Source organism: Physeter macrocephalus, chromosome 9 (genome assembly GCF_002837175.3).
Source record: "Physeter macrocephalus isolate SW-GA chromosome 9, ASM283717v5, whole genome shotgun sequence".
Classification (NCBI taxonomy): Eukaryota; Metazoa; Chordata; class Mammalia; order Artiodactyla; family Physeteridae; genus Physeter; species Physeter macrocephalus.
In genome coordinates, this window is record NC_041222.1 from 45,499,820 (window position 1) to 45,513,654 (window position 13,835).

The 13,835-nt window shown below is 37.6% G+C and overlaps 1 long non-coding RNA gene across 1 annotated transcript in view; it reads right to left on the bottom strand.

Annotated features, from left to right (window-relative positions):
• Nucleotides 1–1,142: 1,142 nt before the first annotated feature.
• The window catches only part of LOC102980373 (uncharacterized), a 127,523-nt gene continuing 114,830 nt past the window's right edge, over nt 1,143–13,835 (bottom strand). The window contains exons 14-15 of the long non-coding RNA XR_003681255.2: nt 10,909–11,090; nt 1,143–1,226 (exon numbers count right to left, since the gene is read on the bottom strand). This is a non-coding gene — a long non-coding RNA (uncharacterized lncRNA). The remainder of the gene's footprint in view (nt 1,227–10,908; nt 11,091–13,835) is intronic.

The window sequence follows — 13,835 nt, forward strand, 5'->3', positions numbered from 1 at the left end:
CATTTCTTCTATACCCAATTTGTTGAGCATTTTTACCATGAAAAGATGTTATATTTTATCAAATGTTTATCCTGTATCTATTGAGATGATAATATGATTTTTATTTTTTATTAATATGGTGTATCACATTTATTGATTTGCATATGTTAAACCATCCTTAAATCTCAAAGATAAATCCCACTTGATCATGGTGAATGATCCTTTTAATGTGCTGTTAGATTCAGCTTGCTACTTTATTAAAATTTTTTGCATCTATATTCATCAGGGATATTGGTCTATAATTTTTTCTTGTGGTGCCCTTACCTGGCTTTGATATCAGGGTGATGCTGGCCTTGTAAAATGAGTCTGATAGTGTTTCTTCTTTTTCAGTTTTTTTGGAGGAGAAGGACTGGTATTAATTCTTCTGTAAGTGTTTAGTAGAATTCACCAGTGAAACCATCTGGCCCTGGGCTTTTGTTTGTTGGGACGCTTTTGATTACTGATTCAATCTCTTTGCTTGTTATTGGTCTGTTGAGAATTCTGTTTCTATTTACCCCAGAAATGATGGATCAGAGCCACAACCTGGGATCTAGGGGGTTAGGGCTCAGGGCAATAGAGGCTGCCATGGTAATGGTAAGACAAAGCCTTGACATAGGGCAATGTGGGGCATAGAGCAGTAGCAGCTATTACCCTATAAATGGTGAGGTGTTGTGGTGTCCTAAACCTGGAGAGCAGGGCACAACAGCACCTGGGGCCCCTGAGGGCAGTTCTCACCACAGCTACAGTTCTAGCGTCAGAGAGTAGATTCAGTCAGTGGGACTCCAGGGCAGCTCCATCAGCTGGGATCAACACTGGTGAAGACTGTGGTAGACTTCTGCAGCAAAGGGTGCAAGCATTCACAGTGGTGAGGTTTGCTGGGGTTCTCTTGCTGCTCTTTTCCCTGTGGGGTGAAATTCCTCTGAGGGAATCCTTCCTGGTACAGAGCTGCTCTTGACTGGGGGATGGAGTGATATAGGTGATATACACCTCCTGCACTTTTCTATGTAGCCAGCCTTAATTTTTGAGCTCTGTGGAGTTTTTGCTACTGCTTCTTTGTAGTCCAGGGCTTTCCTTGAGAATTTTTTTGGCTAATATTTTATTTATTAGTTTGTGTTTGTTTTGTTTTTGCGTTTGTTTTTGTTTTGTGGGGGAGATCTTGCTTAAGAGATAATCTTCTGACAGAAGGAAAATGATCTAAAATGGGAAGTCTGAAATACAAAAAATAATAAAAAGAAATACAGAGAAAAAAATGTAAGTATATGATTATACCTAAAAGAGCTCAGATTGAATAAAATAATGACATTGTCATATAAATTTTAAAAGAAACAAGGTAGAAGTAAAATACAGACAACAATAGCATATAAGGAAGGAGGGAAGAGAATTCTTCATAGATTTTGGGAGCATAATAATGGTATTAACTTCAAATTTTAATGTTAGTTATTTAATATTTGTAGCAAGCACAAAAAAATGGAGAAATAAAATATACAACTGCCATTGTAGCAAGCAGGAAAAAAGTGGAATGAGAAAAAAAATCAATCCAAAGAATAAATGGTATGAGATTAAAACAAAGAAACCATAGAATAGGCACACAAAAAAAACTGAAATCACACACACAAAAAAATGATAGATTTAAAACATGTGTAACTAATTACATTAATATAAGTGGATCAAATCTTCCAATTAATAGACAAATATTGTAGGCAGGATAGAAAATGAAAATAACAGCAATAAAATCTAACTATGTGTCATTCTCAAGCCACATACCTAAAATATCAGAACCAGGAATGTTAAAAAAAATAAAAGGATATGTAAATACTAAAATATAGTTGATTATGCTACTTCTATATTAAATAAATTTTAAGGCAAAATATATTTCTAGAGATAAATAGGATCCTTCATAAAGATAAATGGTTCAATTCATCAGGAAGTTATTCTACACTTTAAAATGTACACTTATGTAATAATTTATCTTCAAAATATACAGCAAAAGTTGACAGAATTACAAGAAGACATAACAAATTAACAATCACAGTGGGAGATTTTTAACACATTTTTCTAAGGAACTAATAGAAAAAGCAGACTGAAAAACTCTGATTATATAAAAGAGTTAAAAGAAATGATTAACAAATTTGACTTATTGAACTTATATGGAACACTGTAACCAATAAATGCAAAATATACTTTCTTTTCTAAGTATATATGGACTTTTTACAAAAATTTATCATATCCTGGACAACAAGGCAAGCCTCAACAAATTTTTAAGGATGAAGTGATACACACCATGTTCTCTGACACATTGGAATTAATATAGAAATCCATAGCAGAAAGATAATTAGAATACCCTTATTGATTAAGAACTCTACTTCCAAATAATCTATAGGTCAGAGAACAAAGCATACACGAAAAAGGAGAAACATTTTTAACTGAACATTGTAAATGACTTTATTTCCTGTCTTAAGAGGACAGACATAGCAGTATTTGGAAATTTATAACTGTAAATGCTTATATTAGAAAATAAAAGCTTCAAATTAATAAGTTTTTATATAAAGAAATAAAAGCCAAAAATTCAAAAAAAAGTAAAAAGAAAGAAAGAAAAATAAGATCAGAAAGTAACTTAACAGGAGACACACACAAAATAAAAATAATTCACAATGTCAAAAGCTGGTTTTTTGAAAAGACTAATAAAATTGAGAAACTTCAGGCAAGATAGGTCAAGGAAAAAGGGGACACAAATAATGAATATAAGAAATGAAAACATTGATATTCCACAGACGTTGCAAACACTTTAAAATGTAATGAGGGGATATTGGAAACAATTTCATGTGAATAAATTAGAAAATTTTGATAAAAGTATCAAATCCTTTAAAAACATAATTTATCATAACTGATGTAAGGAAAACCTGAACAGCCCTACTACCATTAATGAAATTGAATGAGAAGGTATAAATCTTCCTTCAAATAAAATCATAGGTGAGTTCTACCACAAATCTAAAGGAAAACTCATTTTACACAAGTTATTCTGAGAACAGAAAAAGGAGACATATACTCCCTTTTCATAGTGGTAATTAACACTGTGCTCTGTCCCTCCACCATCTTGTAATTACATAATCTGGAATGCCCGTGGCCTCCAAGAGAAAGTATGGAGAAGGCACGACCACTCCTAACTGACTTAGACTATAAATGTGTGTCCTTTTTACCCATATTTCTCTTGGCCACCGTAACTGCAAAAGAGGCTGGGAAATAGTCTTATATGTAGAGGATGTAGAAACGATGTGGTATAAACATAGCATGTCTTTGCCACACACAACTCACTTTATGAGTTAACATAACCCCCTTACTAAAACTTCATAAGGACAGTAATAAGAAAGGAAAACTATAGGCCACTCTCCCTCATTAATATAAGTGCAGAAGTCATAAACAAAATACTAGCAAACTTAGTCTAGGAATAGGTAAAAAGGACAATACATTAAGACCAAATTGGGTTTATTCCAAGAATGCAAGATTAGTTTGAAAATTGGTTTAGAATACCAATTAATATAATGAACTACCTTAAGATATTAATGGAGAAAAACAATCATATCAATGGACAGTGAAAAACCTTATGATAAAATGCAGTATCACTTATGATTTAAAATATTTCTTAGCACACTGGTTGTAAAAATGGAACTACTTGATTCAGATTAAGAGTGTCTATAAAAACACCACTTAGCAGATGTCATGTTAATGGTGAAATGTTGAATACTTGCCCTTTAAAATCAGAAGCGATAAAGTTACTGTTATTACTGTTTCCATTCAACATTGTACTGGAGATCCTAGTCAGTGCAATAAGTCAGAAAAAAAATTAACAATTGAAAATAAAACTCCCACTTTTCACGGATGACATAATATTTTTGTTTATTAAAAATACACCAAAAATTTATTAGAATTAATGAGTCCAACAAATTTCCAGATACAGAATGCAATAGAGAATAATTATAGTCCTATGTATCAGCATTAAACAGAATTTTTTAAAAAAATACAAAGCTCTTAGGAATAAATCTAACAAAATATATGAAAGACCTGTAGAGAGAAAATGATTAAACTTCTTTGAAAAATTTTAAAGATGACCTAATAAGTGCAGAGCTAGAATATGTTTGTGGACTAAAAAGTCTCAATGTTATCTATTTTAAATATAGCAGTGTGTACCTGTCAATCCCAAACTCTCTAACTATCCTTCCCAACTGACCCTTCCCCCTCTAGTAACCATAAATTCATTCTCTAAGTCTGTGAGTCTGTTTTGTAAATAAGTTCATTTGTATCTATATTTTTTAAGATTCCACATATAAACATAAGATATTTCTCTTTCTCTGTCTGACTGACTTCACTCAGTATGACTGTGTAGCACAGAGAACTCTGCTCAATATTATGTAACTACCTAATCAGGAAAAGAATGTGAAAAAGAATAGACACATGCATATGTATAAGTGAATCCCTTTGTTGTACACCTGAAACTAACACAACATTGTTCATCAACTATATTACAATATAAAATAAAAAGTTAAAAAAAAAAAAGTAAAAACAAAAATAAAAGTCTCAATGTTGTAAAAATTGTAACATCTCCCCAGCTGAGTTATAGATTCAGTAGGACCTGTGGAACTTGACAAGTTAATTCTAAAATTTATACACTAGTACAAATGGCCAAAAATAGCCACACATGCTCTTGAAGAAGAGCAAGGTGGGAAGAACTGTTCTACCAATTTTCACAGCTTCTTTTATAATAAAGACAGTATAACATTGGTGTGGAGATACACAAATATGCCAGTGAGACAGCAAAGGTGACCTAGAACACACATCAATGCATAAATGGCCACTGTGTATATGAAAGAGAGGCCCTGAGGAAGAGCAGAAAGTACATGCGGTCAATGGTGTTGGGACAAATGGGTAGTAATATGGGAAAAAGTATTGACCCCGAGGTCACACCATTCAACTAGAATTCACCAGTGAATTCTAGTTGAATTAAAGACCTCACGTAAGGGGCAAACTATAAAGCTTTAAGAAGGTAATGAAGGAGAGTAACTTAAATATGGGGAAAAATTTCTTAAGACCAAAAAGCTTTAACCAAAGAGATTGATAAACTTGACTACATTAAAAATCTAGGACTTCTGTCCATTAAAAGACAACATAAATAGAGTGAAAAGAAAAGTCATAGAGTGCGAGAAGCTATTTATGTTACATATAACTTACAAAGGATTAGTATCCAGAATACTACTTGTATCCATATTCATATCAGAATATGAAGTTAACACATATGTTATGACCCAGAAAATCTACTCCTAGATACCTACCAGCAGAAACTCATGTACATGTGCACCAGGAGACATGGAAAAGAATATCCATAGCAGCATGAGTCATGATATTGCAATAGTCCAAATTTTCATAAATAGTAGAAGGAATAAATAAGTGGTGTTATACCCATAGGATAGAGTACAATTTGATGATAATGAACAAACTACAGCTAAATGTAACAACATGGATTAATCTCACACATCTAATGTTGAGCAAGGGAAACAAAATGGACAAAGTCCTATGGTATGACTCTATTCTTAAGAAGTTCCCCAAAACAGCAAAACTGAAATATACAGTTTAGCAATATTTAGGTTCTAAACATATTAATTAAAAAATCATTATCACAAAAAACAGGATAGTGATTACTGACAAGGTTATGAGTGGGGAAAGGCATATAGGAATCTTCCAGAGTGCTGGCAATGCTCTTCTGCTTGATCTAGGTCAGGGGTCAGCAAACTTTTTCTGTGAAGGACTAGACAGTAATTAGTTTAGGCTTTGTGGGCCATACGGTTTCTGTCACAGCTACTCAACTCTGCCGTTATAACCTGAAAGTAGTAGATGTAGACAATACGTGAAGGAATGGGCATAGGTGTGTTCTAATATGACTTTACCAAAAAATAAAAGGATTTACCAAAAAAAAAAAAAAAAAAAAAAAGACAGCAGAATGGATTTGGCCCATGGGCCATATTTGCCAACCCCTCTTCTAAGTGATGGCTACAGGGGTGTTTGCTTTATGATTATGTGTTTATGCATTTGGGGGGTATGTATGTCATAGTTCACAGAAAAGAAGGATTCAGACCCAAGAAAGAAGTATAGCTTAGGTGTTGAGCTTTATGTCTCTGGAATCAGAAAGCTTGAATGTGATTTGTGCCTTACTCACAGGTACTGGGGCTTGGGCAACACAGATAATGTGTACCCGTAAAACTAGGGTCATGATAGTACCAACCTAATAGATTTTTCTGAGAATTACCGGAGATGGTCAGGTTAGGTGCTTAGTAGAGCTCCTAGCACATTTTCAATGCTCAAGAATTTTCTTTTCCTCTCATATAATAGGATCTTTAAGACATGTTCAACCACTTTTACCAAGACTTGACAGAAGTTCTTGCTGCTATTGATGAAAATTATCTACTAGGAAAGGAATTTATAAAACAATAGGAAATATACATAATCTCCTCTACAGATAACATGGAAAAATCAAAAGTAGACATGGTGTGCTGCCTACTATTTCTTGGAAGCACTTTTTCCTTAATGTACTTTTGGTGCTAAACAGAGGACTGGTAAAAAATATTTTTAACTGTGTTCCAAATGTAAATTATAAGAGGAAAAAATAGTGTGAAGGAAAAAGTTCATTCCTGATTTCCCAAACAAGAATGACTATGTTTTATACCTCAGGGAAGTCTTATTGAAGGGATAGAAGCCTGATTTTGTTTACAAAAGGGTAGATAGATTTTTCACATCCTAATTCCAAGAAACTGTGGAGATGTTACCTTGCCATGGCAAAAAGGACTTTGCAACTGTAATTGAGCTAAGGATCTTGAGGTAGGGATATTATCTTGGATTCTCCAGGTGTTCTCAATGGAACAAAAGGGTCCTTATTAGAGAAAGAGGGAGGGCAGGGGAAGGTCAGAGCCAGAGAAAGACTGGAAGATGCTATGGCTCTAACAATGGCAGAAAGGGCCACAAACCAAGGAATATAGACCTCTAGAAGCTGGAAAAGGCAAGAAAAGGATTCTCCTCTGTAGCCTGCAAAAGAAATGCAGCTCTGCCCTCACCTTAATGTTAGCCCAAATAAGACCCATTTCAGACTTGTGACCTCCAAATTTCTGTTGTTTTAAGCCACTGTTTGTGGTAATTCGTTACAGCAGCAGTTGAAAACTAATAGAACTCTCAGATGGGTAGAATGTCGAATTGGGCCAAATATAACTCCTTAAACTCATGCCACACACTTTTGTTAGGAACTTTTATTATATAATCCCAAAAGTGCTTACTGATGACCTCCTGGGTACCAGGGTTAGTTGCAAAGATGAATAAATATGGTCCTACTCCCAAAAGAGCTTACAGAATAGTAATATTGGGAGCCAATCTCTTATGTTTCTGCACAACTTGTGAGCAGAGGCACACAACAGATTGCCTCCGTTCGAGACTATCTTCTCAAGGATACCTGTCTGTATAATGAACAGCCTTAAAAGACAGAGCATCTACCCCTAGAGCAAAGGGCAGACATGCTCACAGTCTAACACAAAAGATTCAGTTTCCCTAAGCTCAGAGTTACTCTCTTGTAAGGCAAACCTGGGTGTGCATGCATCATCTGCCCCCTTAGTGCCACTGTGTAAGAACTGGGATTGGAAAACCAGCTCAAGAAAATGCTGATGCTCTGGCTACTGCTATTTCTGTGAGTCATAAATGGTCCTTTGTCTCTGAGCCGGTGGTTTCATGGCTTCTGTCAGCATCTATAAAACTGAAGTAAGTTAACCTGTGAGCTTGCAAATACTCTCAGAGAACAGGGTAGAGACCTCTGGGACCATCATGGGTCATGGTCTACTAAGAATGTTTATTCTAGAAATGGAAAAAGCAAGAGGCAGTATGTCTATCAGGGACCAACTACTCTGCCAGCACTTTACAAATACTCTCACTTAGTTTTCACGCTGCTCTGTAAGAGAGATGTTACCACCACAGATGTCAGCTAGGATAACCTGGTCGCTTCTGATTCAGAGAAAATGTACTCACCATAACCCTAATTACCTCACTTATTACATGCCCTTAAGAAAATCCAGTGTCCCCCTAGAAGATTCCAGAGCAGTGGTTCTCAAAGGGGGTTATTTTTCCCTGTTCTGGCAATGGGTGAGGACGTTTTTGGTGGCCAAAATTTGGGATGTGTGTATTATTGGCATCTCGTGGCTAGAGGCCAGGGATACCACTAAAAGTTCTACAGTTGATAGAAGCCCATACAACAAAGAATTATCTAGTCTAAGATATCAGTTATGCTGAGGTTGAGAAGCTCTGCTCTAGAGTATAGTCATCTCTGGCTTTAATTTCCTGCAATCCACTGATTTCTTAACCTCACCTTGGTGTATATCCAAACTGCCATCCCTCCCTTCCTAAAACAAGATCCCACTCATGCAAAGTTATTGCATGCAGGAGAAAGATTTAAATATTTGTAGGCATGGGGCAGAAGGTACAAAAATCACACTATACAGCACATGAGCCAAATCATGTATTAGGCAGGCCTGTTCTCAAGGTCCTTTCAGCCACCACACGGCTGGGGCTTTCTCACTGCCCATGTGACCTCATGCAACCTGTCACCATCTAGGCCTCCCACCATCCTGCTGGCTCCATTCCTCTTATACCCACTTCCCAGACTGTACTGGGGAGCTCCAGCTTCCTCTTTATTATGTAGAGCAGTCATTAGTTCTCACAAGCCCCTACATCTAAACTCAGTTCCAGGCCTTCCTTTACCTACACCAGTGGTTCTCAAATTGGAGCATGCTAGGGGCATGATCAGAGTCACCTAGGGACCTTATGACATAGCTTGCTGGGTTTTGAGCCTGTAGGTATGGGTGAGAAGTTGGCTTTCTTCCAAGTTCTCAAATGACATTGATGCCCCTGGTCTGGGAGCAACCCTTATAGAACCACTACATACAAAAAAAAAAAAAAAATCCACACAAAACAGCCACTGATTTCTGCAGCAGTACAAAGGACCTACAGAAGCCCTGAGTTGAAGGTCTTACTCTTACCTTGATCCGCCCCCTTCAGAAGGCAGTGTAGATCTGTAGAGCGTTCCCCAGCCTCCTCAGTTACACACAGAAGAGGAAACTGGGGCTCAGAGAGGTTAAGTAACTAGGAGACCATGACCCAGAGCCCAGGTCTGTCTGATTCAACAGACCCTGTCTGTAGTGGTGTTCAGTGGCAAGGAAGCAACAGAGCCCTGCAGTTTGTGCAACAATCCGGGGGGGACTTGGGGAGTAGAATTCACAATCTCAAGAGTGCATTTAAAAATTGTTCATGGGGCTTCCCTGGTGGCGCAGTGGTTGAGAGTCCACCTGCCGATGCAGGAGACGCGGGTTCGTGCCCCAGTCCGGGAAGATCCCATATGCCGCGGAGCGGCTGGGCCCGTGAGCCATGGCCGCTGAGCCTGCGCGTCCGGAGCCTGTGCTCCGCAACGGGAGAGGCCACGACAGTGAGAGGCCCGCGTACCACAAAAAAAAAAAAAAAAAATTGTTCATGTACCAGTAATGGTGATACGAAGTCACTGCCCGTTTTAACAGTACCATCGTATGAATGGCACTTGGCAAGAAGCTCTGAGGTAGTTTTTAATGACAGACACTAGATCTATACATGCCAGTGCTGTGTGTAGGAGGGACCTGGCCTGAAATGTCTCAAATCCTTACAAAACCTTTGAGAACTGAACATAAATGACCTTCAGAGTGAAGACCGAACAAATTGTAGGATGTTAGGACGTTATACAGCTGACCCTTGAAATGCATTTGAACTGCACTGGTCCACTTGTACGTGGATCTTTTTCAAAAGTAAATACAGCACTACCCCACCTGTGGTTGGTTGAATCCATAGATACAGAACCATGATATGGAAGAACCTCAGTTTGGGAGGATCCACAATAAACTGTAGGCATATTTTCAACTGCACGGAAGGTGGTGGGCACCCCTACACCCCTTGCATTGTTCAGGGGTCAACTGTACATAATTTTCAGAGAAAACAGCCCACTGATGTTCCTTCCTCTTGCCCCCCAAAGAAAACAAGTTTAAGTTTATCATCTGGGTCACTGGAATACTATAGTCTAATCTGGCTGGGAATTCAGCTTCTAAGATCCAAGGTTGGTAACTCAGGACACAGTACTTCTTGGAAAGTGCTATTTTCTAGGTTGCCTGGATAGGTTGCTTTCGTTTCTTTCATCTATATTCTTGACAGGTTTCTACATCAAAGCAAGCTCATCCAGAGTTATGACTGCCAAGACAAAAATCAATCCCTGTAGTCATGAAAAAAATCTATTTAATTATTAAATGAGCAGAAAGTAAAACAAACAGCTCAGAGGTGCTTGATTATCATAGACGATGGACAGTAATTGATAATATGTATGGAGTACAGAATTCAATTCTATTTGAAGACATTCTGTGTGCTCCTGGTTCTTATTTAGGAGGTATTCGAGCAGGTGTAACTTCGGGTGTGCACTAGATACTACATGGAGTCGAAATTTAAGAAATGGAGCAGACATGCTGGCACTGGTAATGCCCGAAGTGTAAATTATCCAAAAACAATGACTAACACTGGGTCCTTCGAACAGGCATTTCTCTTCTTTCACGATTTCTTGGGGTCTGGCTTATTTCATTGAACACACTGACCACACGTTTGACCAGCCAATGCAACCAAAGCAGAGAAGTGACATAAAGATGGGTTTCCTGGGACAAGAAAGTGAGAGAAGGGAAGACAGGAAAAAGCCATGGAGAGAGAGAATGGGGAGCTTGGGGCGCGGGCGGGGCGTTTATTCATTTTCTAGAGCTGCCGAAACAAAGCACCACAAACTGTGTGGCTTAAACAATAGAAACTTACTGTTGATGGCTCTGGAGGCAAGAAGTCTGGAACCAAGGTCTCGGCGGCATTGGTTCTTCCTGAGGGCTGTCAGGGAAGGATCTGTTCCAGGCCTCTCTCCTAGCTTCTGGTAGCCTCCAGCATTCCTTGGCTTGTAGATGGTGTTCTTGTGTCTTTATACCTTCTTCCCTGTGTCCAAATTTCTGTTTCCATAGGGGCCACCCAATGACCTCTTTTTAACTTAATTACCTCTAAAAGACCCTATGTGCAAATAAGGTCACATTCCGAGGTACTCCTATATATCTTCTTTCTTTGTTTTTTGTAAGGCGTGTGGAAGGTGCAACTTGATCAATAACAGGAATCGTGGGTAGGAGAAAGAGACTAAAATATGAGCAAAACAGTTGTATGAAGTGATGAAGACAGAGTGATTTCCTTACCAATTATAGGTAATCTGGGTGCCTGCCAGCCCCTGGCCGGCTGCTGACACTCAGGGCTGCTGGTAACCCATGTCCAGCCATTGTGTAAGCTAGAGGCCAGCATCCCCTTGGGGTTAATATGCCCCTGCAGGTGCGTGACACATATGTGCTGTGCCCAATCTGTGCAACTGAACATTACAACTCTATCAAAGCAATGCTGTGAACCCCATTCCCTCAGTGGCTTAAAGGACAGAATTCTCATGTTTGAAAGCCAATAAATGAAAATGCTAGGCAGAATTTGCTAGAGCTTGGATTATAAAATTACCGACCTCTGTAGATTTTGGTTCTGCTCTGCATGTGGGACACATGAAGACACGGCTAACTGAGATAAACAGTGCTATTCACCCATCACTTTAGTTTCCAAAAGCAAAAATGCAAGCCATATGGACAGCTTTTTAATATTAATAGGTCCTATCACTTCCTGTATGATATAAATTGAAGAGAAATCTGAGTTTTCAAAGTAACTCTTCCTGGCTCCCTGATTTTCAAATACACTGCAAAAGTGGGGAGGATTCCATAGAAAAATATTTATTTCTTTAGAATGCATTTGAAATCGTTTAAAGGGCTAAGAACCTCAGTGAGAGCCAGAGCTGAACAGTGGAACTCTACAATGGGAGAAACATCCTCTCTAGGTCATGAACAACACATACATGAAAGGATGCAAAGAAGCTAGCAAGACAACCTGGGCTTGTCGAGATTTTCTCGTGCAGTTTTCTAACTTCTTTTGTTTTTGTCTAAATTAGTAACGTAATACACATTTGTAGCACAAAGAATCAAACAGTATATTGATGCCAACAAAAAAAAGCTTTCCTTCCTCTCTCATTTCTAATGCAGCTTCCCACCACCCCACACAAAAAAATAAAAATCACGGTGCTAGTATATATACTACTAAACATTTCCCTGCAAAAACTAGATATTATATAGGTAGGCAATTTCATTTTTTACAAAGTGGGATCATGCTATATTTATTGTTTTTCCATGCCCATTTTAGGAAGTTTGGAGAATATCCAGAATACAAAGAAGTGGAAACTTACCCATCACTTATAACCTGTCCCAAAGACAACCACTAGGAATAGTGGCTATATTTTCTTGTAGTCCATTCTCTTTTCACACATGCTTTGTTTCACTTAATTTTGATCCTATTGAGTGTTATCCTTTCTTTTTGTTGTTAAACAACACATGCTCGTAGTAAAATGCAATTAAAAAGCAGGAGCTACAGATGAGCAAAAGCCCAAAATAAAAATCACCTAAAACTCTGCTGTTCCTAAAGTTCATTGTTTACTTTTTTAGGTATGTCACGAAGGAATTTTTAATGTATTTTGATTTCAACAGAAAAGAAGCCATACCACCAATAAATCTCGATAGAATTATTAAAACCTCAATGTAGATTGGGTTACTTATGTAAGACAACTACATAGGACTCTTATTTTTGTCTTGACTCCAGGGAGGAAAAGGGTTAGAGTCGTTTTCACCTATAATTTTTAGAGACAGCGTTTTGGGAAAGCCCCTATCTCCCCACCTCCCAGCACCATGGTCACTGGCCTTCCCCCATCCAAGAGCCTTTTCAGAGAATGTGACACTTGCTGCCTTTTCATCCCTTAGAGTTGTTGTTTAGGTATTTTTGCTTGTTAGTTTGTTTTTTTTTGTCTTTTAATCATATCAAAGCAAAAAGTATAATCACCCTGCCAGGTCAAAGTGGAATTTCTTACTTGAAAACAAGGTGTTCGCTTTCACTGACATTTAAGAGGTAGGTCTCTGTTCAAGCCTCTTCTAGCACCCAGAATCATCCTGAATTTTCCACACCTCATTTCACATGCATTACCCTCCTCTCCCTCCTCCCCCGCAGGCCTTGTCACTGAAGTGTTTAAGCTACATTAAGTAATTATTATTTTTAAAAAACATTTTTTTGTCAATAAACATTAATTATTTAAACATTATTAAATAATTAAGTATTTAAAATGAACTCTAAAATTTATTATTTAAACATTCATTAGTAAATTGTTATTTAAAATAAAAATAAATAAAAATCACCCATAATTTTACCTCCTAGGGATAACCATTGTTAGTTGATATTTTGGTGCATTTTCTTCTATGCACATACAAATTTTTATCACAATGTATACATGACTTTAATTGCTACATAGGTTTTCATCATGTAGTAAGTGCCATATTTTAATAGAAAGTCAGCTACGTTTTTAAAAAATCTGTCTCACTGAACATTAATATTTCTTTCATCAGTTTATTCCCATCCTGAGGACCTTGATTTGGTTGTACTTAGGTTCCTCATTTTGACTCTTAGCCAAAACCCTGGCGAGTCCAGTTATGGTTTAAAAAAAAATCTCAATGGACTTTCCTTCCCAGCTTCAGCTCCAAGCTTTGACAAATATATATATATATATATATATATATATTTTTTTTTTTTTTTTTTTTCCCCTTTTTTGCGGTACGCGGGCCTCTCCCTGTTGTGGCCTC